We start from the raw sequence: 12,615 nt of genomic DNA, 5'->3' as shown, positions 1-12,615 counted from the left end.
ACTCAGTGGTCAGCAATGGTAACGGCGACGGGGATCAGCAGCCGCGGCGGTCGTAGTCATCCGTCGCAGGACGAGGTGAGTAATGATCTGAACAAAAGCTCCGATGATCTAGAATATCATGGACCCGCGTGCCCGGGCTTTGGACTATCAAAGGTCGTTTACTATACAAAGAGAAAATACTGCATCTCAAATCTTCCTTGTGGGTCTGTGTGGAGGGAAGAAAAAAAAAAAATCGAGGTTTTGAACTTGTGGAACCAAATTGTCTGTAGGAGTGGTTTAAAATCTTAAATGAGAAATTGTACTTCCTAGTTTCTGGGCCACGAGGTAGGTGCTAAGTCAAAGAAAATCCTGGGGAAAGAATATGTTTCTCAGATGTAAATGCTTGCGTTTGAAATTCTGTTCCTTAAATTCTTAGTACTTAGATACTGTTACTATACTTCAGAGTTTAATATGGGATAAAACTAAGATTGTGATTAGCTCAGTGGTAAATTACACCTCCTCTTGTAATCGCCCATATCATGGGAGAACAGCGTTAAGGTCCTGTGGGTTTAAGGAGTGCTTTTGCCTTGCCAGTGAAAAGGTCGTCTGGGCTCCAGTCACTTACTTCAGCAACATTTTACTCTTGAATCTCTGCAGTCAGGCGCTATGCTAAGCACTGGTAAAGTGGGGAGGCCCAGAGAAATCCCTGACCCTGTGGAGGAAAAAGGGGGAGAAGTTATTTCCTAAGTAATGCAGTTTATTTCTCTGAGTGATCGGGACTCTTGAGTCTGTAATAAGCTCTTGGGAGAGACTGGCAGGCAGTGACGGCTTCCCTAAGCAAGGCAGGTTTGACAGAAAACAGTGTCTTACCACCCCCACACCCCACCCGTGATTTCTAAAAAATGACCTATTCAAACTCCAGGCTAATGGACTACACAATTCCTTCAGAGGCCCGATACTTGAAACATTTGATTGATTTACAATGTTGTAAATACAGCTGACGTATAGTTGATTTACAGTGTTGTAAATACAGTTGAGGTAGAGTTGATTTACAATGTTGTATTAATTTGAAGTATATAGCAAAGTGATTCAGTTATATGTATCTATTCTTTTTTTTTTAATTAAAGTGTAGTTGATTTCCAGTGTTTCTTCAATTTGTGACCCAATCACACATCGTCCCCTGTGCTTTACAGTAAGACCCCATTGCCCATCCACTCCAAAGGTAACAGTTTGCATCCACCAACCCCAAGCTCCCCGTCCCTCCCACTCCCTCTCCCCTCCCCTGGCAACCACAAGTCTGCTCTCCATGGCCATGATCTGTTTCTGTTTGGGAGGTAGGATCGTTTGTGCCATATTTTAGATTCCAGATATAAGTGATGACATGTGGTATTTGTCTTTCTCTTTCTGACTTACTTCACTGAGGATGAGAGTCTCTAGTTCCATCCATGTTGCTGCAAGTGTCATTCTTTCATTCTTTCTTATGGGTAGTTTTCCATTGTGTATATATACCACATCTTCTTAATCCAATCATATGTCAATGGACACTTGGGTTTTTTCCATGTCTTGACTATTGTGAATAGTGCTGCAATGAACATGCGGGTGCATGTGTCTTTTTCAAGGAAAGTGTTGTCGGATATATGCCCAAGAGTAGGATTGCTGGGTCATAGAGTAGTTCTATGTATAGTTTTCTAAGGTACCTCCATACTGTTCTCCATAGTGGCTGTACCAGCTTACATTCCCACCAACAGTGCAGGAGGGTTCGCTTTTCTCCACAGCCCCTCCAGGATTTGTTATTTGTGGACTTACTAATGGTGGCCATTCTGACTGGTGTGAGGTGGTACCTCATTGTTGTTTAGATTTGCATTTCTCTAATAATCAGGGATGTTGAGCATTGTTTTATGTGCTTATTGGCCATCTGTATATCTTCCTTAGAAGAAAGTCTATTCAGGTCTTTTGCCCATTTTTCAGTTGGATCATTGGTGTTTTTGCTGTTGAGTTGTATAAGTTGTTTGTATATTTTAGAGATTAAGCCCTTGTCCGTTGCATCATTTGAAACTATTTTCTCCCATTCTGTAAGTTGTCTTTATTTTTTTAAATAGTTTCCTTTGCTGTGCGAAAGCTTATCAGTTGGATTAGGTCCCACTGGTTTATTTCTGCTTTTATTTCTGCTGCTTTGGGAGAGTGACCTGAGAAAATATTTGTAAGGTTGATGTCAGAGAGTGTTTTGCCTGTGTTCTCTTCCAGGAGTTTGATGGTGTCTTGTCTTATGTTTAAGTCTTTCAGCCGTTTTGAGTTTATTTTTGTGCATGGCGTGAGGGTGTGTTCTAGTTTCATTGCTTTGCATGCAGCTGTCCAGGTTTCCCAGCAATGCTTGCTGAAGACTGTCATTTTCCCATTTTATGTTCTTGCCTCCTTTGTCAAAGATTAACTGACCATAGGTGTCTGGGTTGATTTCTGGGTTCTCTATTCTGTTCCATTGGTCTGTATGTCTGTTTTGGTACCAGTACCACACTATCTTGATGACTGTCGCTTTGTAATAGTGCCTGAAGTCTGGGAGAGGTATGCCTCCTGCTTGGTTTTTATTCCTCAGCATTGCTTTGGCGATTCTGGGTCTTTTATGGTTCCATATAAATTTTTGGATTGTTTGTTCTAGTTCTGTGAAAAATGTCCTGGGTAATTTGATAGGGATTGCATTGAATCTGTAGATTGCTTTGGGTAGTATGGCAATTTTTACAATATTAATTTTTCCAACCCAAGAGCACGGAATATCTTTCCATTTCTTTACGTCTTCCTGAATTTCCTTGATTAATGTTTTATAGTTCTCGGCATATAAGTCTTTTACCTCCTTGGTCAGGTGTATTCCCATGTATTTGATTTTTTGGGGTGCAAATTTAAAAGGTATCGTATTTTTGTATTCCTTTTCTAATATTTCATTGTTAGTATACAGAAATGCGACTGATTTCTGAATGTTAATCTTATATCGTGCCACCTTGCTGAATTTGTTGGTCAGTTCAAGCGGTTTTTAGGTTGAGTCCTTGGGGTTTTCTATATATAGTATCATGCCATCTGCAGACAGTGACCGTTTTACCTTTTCTCTTCCTATTTGGATGCCTTATTTCTTGTTTGTCTGATTGCTGTGGCTAGGACGTCCAATACTGTGTTGAATGACAGTGGTGAGAGTGGGCATCCCTGTTTTGTTCCAGATTTTAGTGGGAAGGCTTTCAGCTTTTCTCCATTGAGTATTATATTTGCTGTGGGTTTGTCATAAACGGCTTTGATTATGTTAAGATATGTTCCCTCTGTACCCACTTTGGTAAGGGTTTTGGTCATGAATGGATATTGGATTCTGTCAAATGCTTTTTCTGCATCGATTGAGATGATCATGTGGTTTTTTACTTTTCTTTTGTCAATGTGGTGGATGACGTTGATTGATTTGCACATGTTGAACCATCCTTGTGCACCTGGGATGAACCCACCTGGTTGTGGTGTATGATCTTCTTATATGTTGTTGGATTCGGTTGGCTAAAATTTCATTGAGAATTTTGCATTTTTGTGTCTATACTCATCAAAGATATTGGCCTACAGTTTTCTTTTTTGGTGGCATCTTTGTCTGGTTTTGGAATTTATACCACATCTTCTGAATCCATTCATCTGTCATTGGACATTTTGGTTGTCTCCATGTCTTGGCTATTGTGAATAGTGCAGCTATGAACACTCTCTAACACCATACACAAAAATAAACTCAAAGTGGATTAAAGGCCTAAATATAAGGCCAGATCCTATAAAACTCTTAGAGGAAAACATAGGCAGAATGTTTTTCCACATAAATCACAGCAACATCTTGTTCAATCCACCTCCAAGAATAGTATCAATAAAAAAATAAACCAATGGGACCTAATTAAACTCAAAAGCTTTTGGACAGCAAAGGAAACCATTTAAAAAATGAAAAGACAACCCGCATGATAGGAGAAAATCTTTGCAAATGAGGCGACAGACAAGATTAATCTCCAAAATATATAAACAACTCACATAACTCAACAACAACAAAAAGCAAACAACCCATTTGAAAAATGGGCAGAAGACCTAAACTGACATTTCTCCAAAGAAATGGATGGCCAACAGGCACATGAAAAAATGCTCAACAACATTAATTTTTAGAAAAAAGCCCGTCAAAACTACAATGAGTACCACCTCGCATTGGTCAGAATGGCCGTCATTAACAAGTCCACAAACAACAAATGCTGGAGAGGATGTCGAGAAAAGGGAACCCTCCTTCACTGTTGGTGGGAATGTAAATTGCACAACCACGTGGAAAACAGTATGGAGATTCCTCAGAACACTAAATATAGAACTACGATATGATCCAGCAGTCCCACTCCTGGGCATATTTCTGGGCAAAACATTCATTCAAAAAGATATATGCACCCCCGTGTTCATACATTATCTATTCTTTTTCAGATTCCTTTGCCTTGTAGGCTCCTGTAAGATATTAAGTATAGTTCCCTGCGCTATGCAGTACGTCCTGGGTGGTTATCTATTTTATAGATAGTAGTGTGTCTGTGCTTATCCCAGACTCCGAAGGTACCCCACCCCACCCCCGTCTACCCGCCGAAGCAGTTCCCATCCTGTTCATTTCCATTGTCAGGATTTGCGAGGGGGACCCTTGTGCCATGACTCAGTGGTCCTGATGGCTGGGTCTCTCTCCCATGGTCAGAAGCGCCGTTCAGAGTCCAAAGCATTTCAGACTTAGGAACAAGGTCTCTGTGCCTGAGTTACCTCCCGTTTTTCATGATGTCCAAAGGGCTGTGTATTCCAGCTTCACCTCTAGCTTTACAGCAATCTTGGGGACAGGGAAGAAAACCATTAGTAAGTTTAAAGGAAGCTCTCTTGCCATGCACCACTCAAGGAAATCTATTGCTCTTTGAACACCTGTCTTTTATATGTGTACATAGCTACTATTTACCTAAACTATTGCTGTTTGAACACCTGCCGTTATGTATGTGTACACAGGTACCAGTTACTTCATTGTAAATGCCGTAAGTCGTATTTTGTTGAAGTCTTTTTTTTCTGTAACGTGTTAGAAATTGTTTTCAAATAAGTTGTGGAGTAAATTTTTTTAAATAGGTAAATCGATCAACCGATCAATAATAAAAAGATGATACTCTTGCCATTCAAATACGAGTTATCTAAAAACAAATTGGCGTGTTTCTGGTACAGCAGCATCATTAGAGATGGAAATGCTGGAGGAAGCCTGTCCATGTTATAGCCTAACTTTACTATTTACTACCCATATAATAGTGCACAATTCACATTTCGTTTTTGAGCTTTATTTACTTTTTTTTTTGTCTTTTTTATGGCTGCACCCACGGCATATGGAAGTTCTCAGCCTAGGCGTCAAATCAGAGCTGCAGCTGCCAGCCTACACCACAGCCACAGCAACTCGGGATCCGAGCCATGTCTGTGACTTGCATCCCAGCTCATGGCAGTGCTGAGTCAGGCCAGGGATGGATCCTGCATGCTCATGGATCCTAGACGGGTCCATTACTGCTCAGCCACAGTGGGAACTGCCTTTGTTGAGCTTCCTTTTCCTCACCTGTAATACTTATAATGTTGTGGGTTAAAATGAACAATATGAAACACCTGAAAGTCCTAGCTCTTGCTGTCTCTAAGCACATGGATGACTCCTTCCCTCTAGGGGGTTTGTTGGGGGTAGCCACGAGCTTCCAATGTCCCATCCCCAAGGACTGGGTGTCATCGGTCTCTCACTGCTTCCCAACCATCAGCACGTGTGGACTCTTCACACATCGCAGGTCGGCTGGAGAGAAGGGCAGTGGTTTGAGTCCCCTGAGAAGCCTCAGGCCCACACCCATCTTGGCTCTGTCACCTGCCTGGCTCTGTGACTTGAAAGGACTGGCCTATCCACTCCTTTTTCTCATCCGTAAAGAAGGAATAATAACTGCATCTGTCTCATACCCTTCAGTCTGAAATGGGGGATGCAGTTAAAATGCTGCCTCGGCCACACTCAGTGCCCCGTGCAGAGAAGACGCTGTGTGGTGATGAAGAAAAGGATGACGTGAGATGAGTAAGAGTCCCCTTTGATTAGGAAAGAAAAAGGTACCTCTGCTCTGTCCCACTCCAGACTTCATGTCTTTATATTTGAACGTTGGCAATGGATTCCTATCTGGACCTCTCGCCACTAGATTCTGTTTCTTTCTACCTTGCATGAAACGTCAAGATTCATCTTCCTTTAAACAATTGCATCGTGCCTCTTCTCTTAAAAATGTTTGTCAGACTCTCAGTCAGATTTAAGCAAAATGTGAAATCAGTATCTAGGCAGTCAAGACATTCTCAACTCACCCTGCCCTGTTTTTCTGTCTCTGTGTTTATCGGTTTCCCAGAATGAACCTTCCCCATCAGACAGTGGGATCTGCGGTTTCTTCCTCACACTCCCCATCCACCTGTCCTACCTTTCCGCCTCTCCTTCATCCTCCTGTTCATCCTTCATGTTCCAGCCCTAAGCACAAGGTCGTCTATTTTGGTGAAGTCCTTTATTTATCCAGAAATATTTATTCAGAGCCTATTTTGTTGCTGGGCACTGTGTTAGGTACCAAGATTCAACAAGGAGCCAGAGAGACATCTTCCTACCCTTGTGCTAAAATTTCTCTTGTTCTCCGGCGTGTGTGTGTGTGTGTGTGTGTGTATGTGTGTGTGTGTGTGTGTGTGTGTGTGTGTGTGTGTGCGCGCACGCACTTACTCCGTTGGCCCGTGGCATAGGCAGCTTTGTTTGGCAGATGCAGATTGTATCTTCAACTTTAACATAATACCTTGCACATGATTATGGTTCAAGAAAGAGTTGCTGACTTGTTTTTTTGCAGTGATTTTCCAATAACATGTGGCCCACACTGAAAAGTAGTCAACCTCAGGCTTGCTTCCAAGAGCCCATCAGTTGAAAAAAAAAAAAAAAAGGTAGTTAAACACTGGCCTCTGGGACAAAACTCAAAGTAGAAATCTAAAAGTGATAATCTTTATCATTCTGTTATTTATTATACTACATGATACCGTGTTAGAACATAGGGAAGGTATTGAGAGCCAGTTTCTCTGGTAGAGCACTGTAAGTGAAAAGCAAATCTTTATAATAGAATTATGTTGTACATCCGAAAGTTATTTAAGCTTTAGGTACTTTTACTTGAGTAATATTAATCTGTATAAATCCTAACACAGACATTTTCCTGCCATTTTCAAATAGCAGGTACATATTATTCACCTCTTATATATAGACATTTCTGCTCATGTTTGACACTTTGAAAAGGTGCTTTTAGTTTTTTTTTTTTAATTCAAAGTCTTTGAAAGCAGTCACCAAGGAAACGTTAGCATAAGTTATATGTGTTTCACTTATACCTAAAATAGAAAGGCTTGCTATCGCTTATAAATACACTTCTCTGAAGCCCACTCCCTCCAGAGATCTGGGCAGTTTTCTTTAATTTTGCACACGAGTTTGGTTTTTTGCAATAGTGTATATATGAAGCCAGTGCCTCCTTTGGGCCGGGGCTCAGGTGCATGTTTCTTGCTCTGTCTGACCTTGAATATACAGTCTTCTAGCTGGGTTGAGATTTCTTCCCCATGTCTAGTGAAGTTGGCGTTCCTCACTCCACCTTGGCTGTAAAATACTTTCAGTCCAGAAAGAGAGGACACTGCAGATGGAATGCGGGGCACTGGGTGACTGAACTTGGCCAGCCCCGTCCTCGTAAATGCCTCCTGGATCCACACAGAAGGTGATGTCCTCTGTGCGGCGTGAAATTGAACCTGGGAGCACGATGAATAGCAGCAAAGAGCGTAAAATCTCAGAATATGGCTTCAATAAAAATGTGTGTAACTTTATTGTGTGTCTAACTGTTACACCGGGCTTTAACTTGTGCCTGGAATCAAAACAGCCATGCAGGGGCTTCCACAAAGTCAAAGGAATTTCCCGTAAGAAACCTTACTAGCAGTCAGCTTTGTTGAAAGGGTGAAGTCTCTTCCTCCTTCTCAGGATTTTCCTTGGATCTGGACCAGTGTTAATGAAATTGAACTCTGTGGTGGCTGGGTGACAGGGACTCTGGGTACAGAGATATGAGTAAGATGCAGTTTGACCTTCAAAGGGAGCTCAGTCACCTAAAGAGTAACCATGACCTAAATGAATCGTGGTCATTGTCTTCGGACTCTTCTTTCTGCATCTCTGTTCAGCCCTTTAGTCCACGGGACTGTTACTAAAACCAACATGCGATCATGTCACCTGCTCCCTGAAGCTGGGGTGACTCCACGCTGCCTGGGGGCCGATGTCCATGCCCTTTAATGTCGTTTAATTCTTCTCCACCAGCTCCGTGCCTGCCTCTCCCAGCGCATCTCCTAAAGCTTTCCCATCTATTCATCAAGAGCTTGCCCATATTTTTCTCCAGAGCATAATTTTCATTCTTTATTAAAAAATCCCTGGACTTTCCTACTCAGTCCTCCCTCTAATCTAGAATGTTCTGTTTTCCTACTCTAGCCCCCCTCTTGCTGATTCTTTCTCATCTTACAGATCTTTGGTATCTCTCACTTTTCCTAAGAAGTCTTTCAACCCACCGAAATGCCCGTGGCTCCTGTCACGTGTGCAGTTACCACACTGTGTGACCTTGCTGAGTCCTCCCGGGTGAAGGACGGGGACCTGCCTCTCTTGCTCACACAGACAGCCCTCCTGCAGATGTTTCACATATGTTCGTGAACTGATGAATCAAATTAAGGAACAAGTGACAAGTCCTATATGACGTGTCTTTAAAGTGAAAACGGAAACCAGGGAATAATTTATTCCTCGCAGGGAATGGCAAAGAGGTGGAAGGAAAGTGATAGGAGATGACCCTAGACCTGGCTTCTGAAATACGGCTAGGAAGTTTCCTGGAGAGATGAGGAAGGAAACAAAAAGACAGAAGGAAATGCAGGGGCACAGCCAGCAGCATAGATGAGTTCTGGGTGAGCCCTGCCTGCTTTGGATCTCACTTTAGGCATTACTTCTGCCACGTCTACCATGCCTTCCTGACACCCCCCTGAAAGAAGTTAGACGTCTCTTGGATGTGTGCTGAGAGCTCTTTTACTGCACCCTTCATGAAGCGTATTTCTTTTTCTTTTTCTTTTTTTTCCCTCTTTAGGGCCTCACCCGTGGCACACGGAGGTTCCCAGGCTAGGGGCTGAATCAGAGCTGTAGCCACCGGCCTATACCCCAGCCACAGCCACGCCAGATCTGAGCCGCATCTGTGACCTACACCACAGCTCACGGCAACGCCGGATCCTCAACCCACTGAGTGAAGGCCAGGGATCGAACCTGCATCCTCATGGATACTAGTCAGATTTGCCACCTCTGAGCCATGATGGGAACTCCCATAAAGTGTATTTCTTTTTGTGTGTGTGTGTGTAATTTTTAAAATTTGTATTGGACTATAGTTGCTTTATAATGTTAGTTTCAGGTGTACAGCAAAGGGATTTAGTGATGCATATACATATATTCATTCTTTTTCATGTTTTTTTTCCTATATTTCTAATATGAAGCTTTAAACCTGACACTGAGAAAGCACAACTATCCGTAACAATGAATTTTGGTTTTATTTATATAACATCCTTTCATATTAAAAAAACTTAACATGTTGACTAAATAATTTGTAATAAAAAGTAGTTGCTGGTATTATTATGTGATAAAGAAGGCACTTCAGTGGAAGAATAGGAGAGGGGAAAACTAACGTAAAGAACCACATGAGGAGTTCCCATTGTGGCTCAGTGGCTTGAGAGCCCTACATAATCTCCATGAGGATGTAAGTTCGATCCCTGGCCTTGCTCAGTGGGCTAAGGATCCGGCGTTGCTGTGAGCTGTGGCATAGATAGCAGATGAGGCTGGGATCCAGTGTTGCCATGGCTGTGATGCAGGCCTCAGCTGCAACTCCAATTCAGCTCCAATCCCGGGAACTTCCGTATGCTGCAGGTGCAGCCGTAAAACGAAAAAAAGGAGAAAAAAAAAAAAAAAAAAAAAAAAAGAACCGCACAAGCCCCAGACTTACAATCCTAAAGATGTATAATTGCTGTATGTTGAACGTTAGCATTTCAGATTCATTTTCTTCTCACAGGTGTGTAAAGGGTTAAAAGCCTTTGTCCCCAGAGCCACACCACCACATTGCCTGTATATGGGGACACTAGGACTCCAGGGTCGGACTGGCTTAAATAGCAACATCCCTCCTTTATAGGAAACTGCTGTGTCAGGTTCATGAATGCACAGTGAGACTTTTTTTTTTTCCCCTGCATAAAGAAGGGTTTATTTATCAGGTCTCTGGAGGTCACCAGGAATAAATTAAATAAGTTTAATTCATTCGTTTCAGACACTAACCACATGTGACTCTAGCGCATCATCTTTGGAAGAGAAGCGGTGCAAGGGTTTAGACAAGCCGGCAAGGCTTCAGTGGAGTGCAGGTACCCAAATGTTAATTATGGAGACGTGTTGCAGAATTTAGCTTCCTACACTTGAACTCCTGCTGTTTTATATTACAGTTGCTTCTCAAATCGTAACTCAGAGGCAACAGCCCCATTGGAAAGCCTTAAGATTAATAACGTCTTTATACTGCTTATAGCTTAGGGCAGAACCAGCTACAAAGCTGAGACTCCTGGGAATACAGACTCTGCCAATGTAGGATCCATTTCGCCAAGAGCATAAGCATGAACTCCTTTAGTCTTTTCAGGGATTTCTGTGCTTTTCCCGGTATGTCTTTTAAACACAAATGAGTAGTAAGTTGTTCCTTCTTCCCTTAAAATCTTAGCTGGCTTTTTGTGGATAGTTTGCTGCTGGAAAAATAACATTGATCATGATAGTGAAAATTTCTAATCATGTCACACGTTTCCGTTCATTTGCTCCTTGCAAGCGCTCTGTGAGGTAAATGTATTTCTTTCCCCATTTTATGGTCATAGAACAGAAGTTCAGGGGCTTAACGAATTTCTCAGGTATATACCCCTTTTTTTTTTTCTAATTTCCAATTCCAAACTGCTAACCACTGCATCCCATGATTCTATTTTATAAAAAGCCCCCAGTTGTCATTTTCATGCCTTTACCATCTCTTTAGCCTAACCCACAACCAGAGCTCCATCTTGCCCTTTCTTTAAGTGTTCAAGCAAAAGCTTGGGAGACTGACAGATGTGTCTTTGAGTTGCAGCTCTGCCATGTCATAGCTGTGTCATTCTCTTTCCAACCTAATTAACGTCTCTGAGCCTCAGTTTCCTTATCTACAAAAGTAATGAGTAAATATCCAAAGAGGTTCATTGTGTTCGTTAATCGGGGTCAGTTTGTGCCTAAAGTGAGTGCTCCTTAGCACAGTGTCGGGACGAAGTGAGAACTCAGTAAAGCTGGCGCCGTGGTGCAGCATGAGCATCCTTCAGGCCAAGCTCACACGCCAGCTTCTCTGTTGTCTTCCTGCCTCCTCAGTCCCATCTCAGATACTCGCACAGCACTGAGCAGCTCTCTCCTTCATTGCTTTCTAGAATTTGTTTTCTCTCTGCAGCTGTTTGTCTCCTCTTACAGGCTGCAAGTCATGGAGGATAGGAGTCGTGCCCACACTTTTTAACATCTGTCAAGAGCCAAGAACAGTGCTTGATAAATAGTGGCTATATTTTTGTGGCCAAATATATGGCCACATTTCTGGTAAAGAATTACGTGGTATTTTAGGATGTAAGAGGCGGTAGAAGATGTGGTTGGACATCATATGAGGATTTCCAGGATATTTTACTTTCCTGGACAGACTGTGCAACTGGGTTATAATCGAAGGTCTATTAATAGCATAGATTCACCACATTTAAATACTGATAAATTGATTTAATAGATGCTTCTAATGTCTTATTTTAATCTTGATGTGTGTGTCTTAAAAAAAAAAAAGGAATGGGGAGTTCCCATCGTGGCACAGCACAAACAAATCTAACTAGGAACCATGAGGTTGCAGGTTTGATCCCTGGTTTTGCTCAGTAGGTTAAGGATCTGGCGTTGCCATGACCTGTGGTGTAGGTCACAGATGTGGCTCAAATCTGGCATTGCTGTGGCTGTGGTGTATGCCAGTGGCAACAGCTCCAATTAGACCCCTAGTCTGGGAACCCCCATATGCCGCAGGTGCGGCCCTCAAAAAGACAAAAAAAAAAAAAGAGTGATGATGAATGGAAATATTTAAACATGATTATTTTATTATAAAAAAATAGATGCTGAAGTTCCCTAAATTCTGAAAGACATAAAAGGGCTATAGTTGGGAGTAGATGACCCCAGGATTATTTCAAAAGCAGCATCCTACTTCTAGTCTCTGGAATTGGTACCCAGGGAGAGACCATGATGGGGAAGGAAAGAAGCTTCATCAGTTCCTGTTAATATCACTGCCTCCTCTCTCTGGTTTCTCTCTCAGGGGTCTTGTGCCAATGCCAAAATAAGTCGGTCGAGAACCAAGGACAAGAACATTTTTTGTTTTTTGTTTTTTAATATTTGAGCCTCTCTACAAGTGTGGCACTAGAATTATCATCATTTTTGTGTATTCCCTTACTTAATTTAAGCATCTCGAGGACAGCACCCATAGGCTACTTTGTTTCCACAACCTTAGCCAATAGTTGAAGTTG

The sequence above is a fragment of the Phacochoerus africanus genome, chromosome 4, assembly GCF_016906955.1.
Source record: "Phacochoerus africanus isolate WHEZ1 chromosome 4, ROS_Pafr_v1, whole genome shotgun sequence".
Taxonomy (NCBI): Eukaryota; Metazoa; Chordata; class Mammalia; order Artiodactyla; family Suidae; genus Phacochoerus; species Phacochoerus africanus.
The sequence above is the reverse complement of the archived record's forward strand: the minus strand, read 5'-3'. Positions refer to the sequence as shown.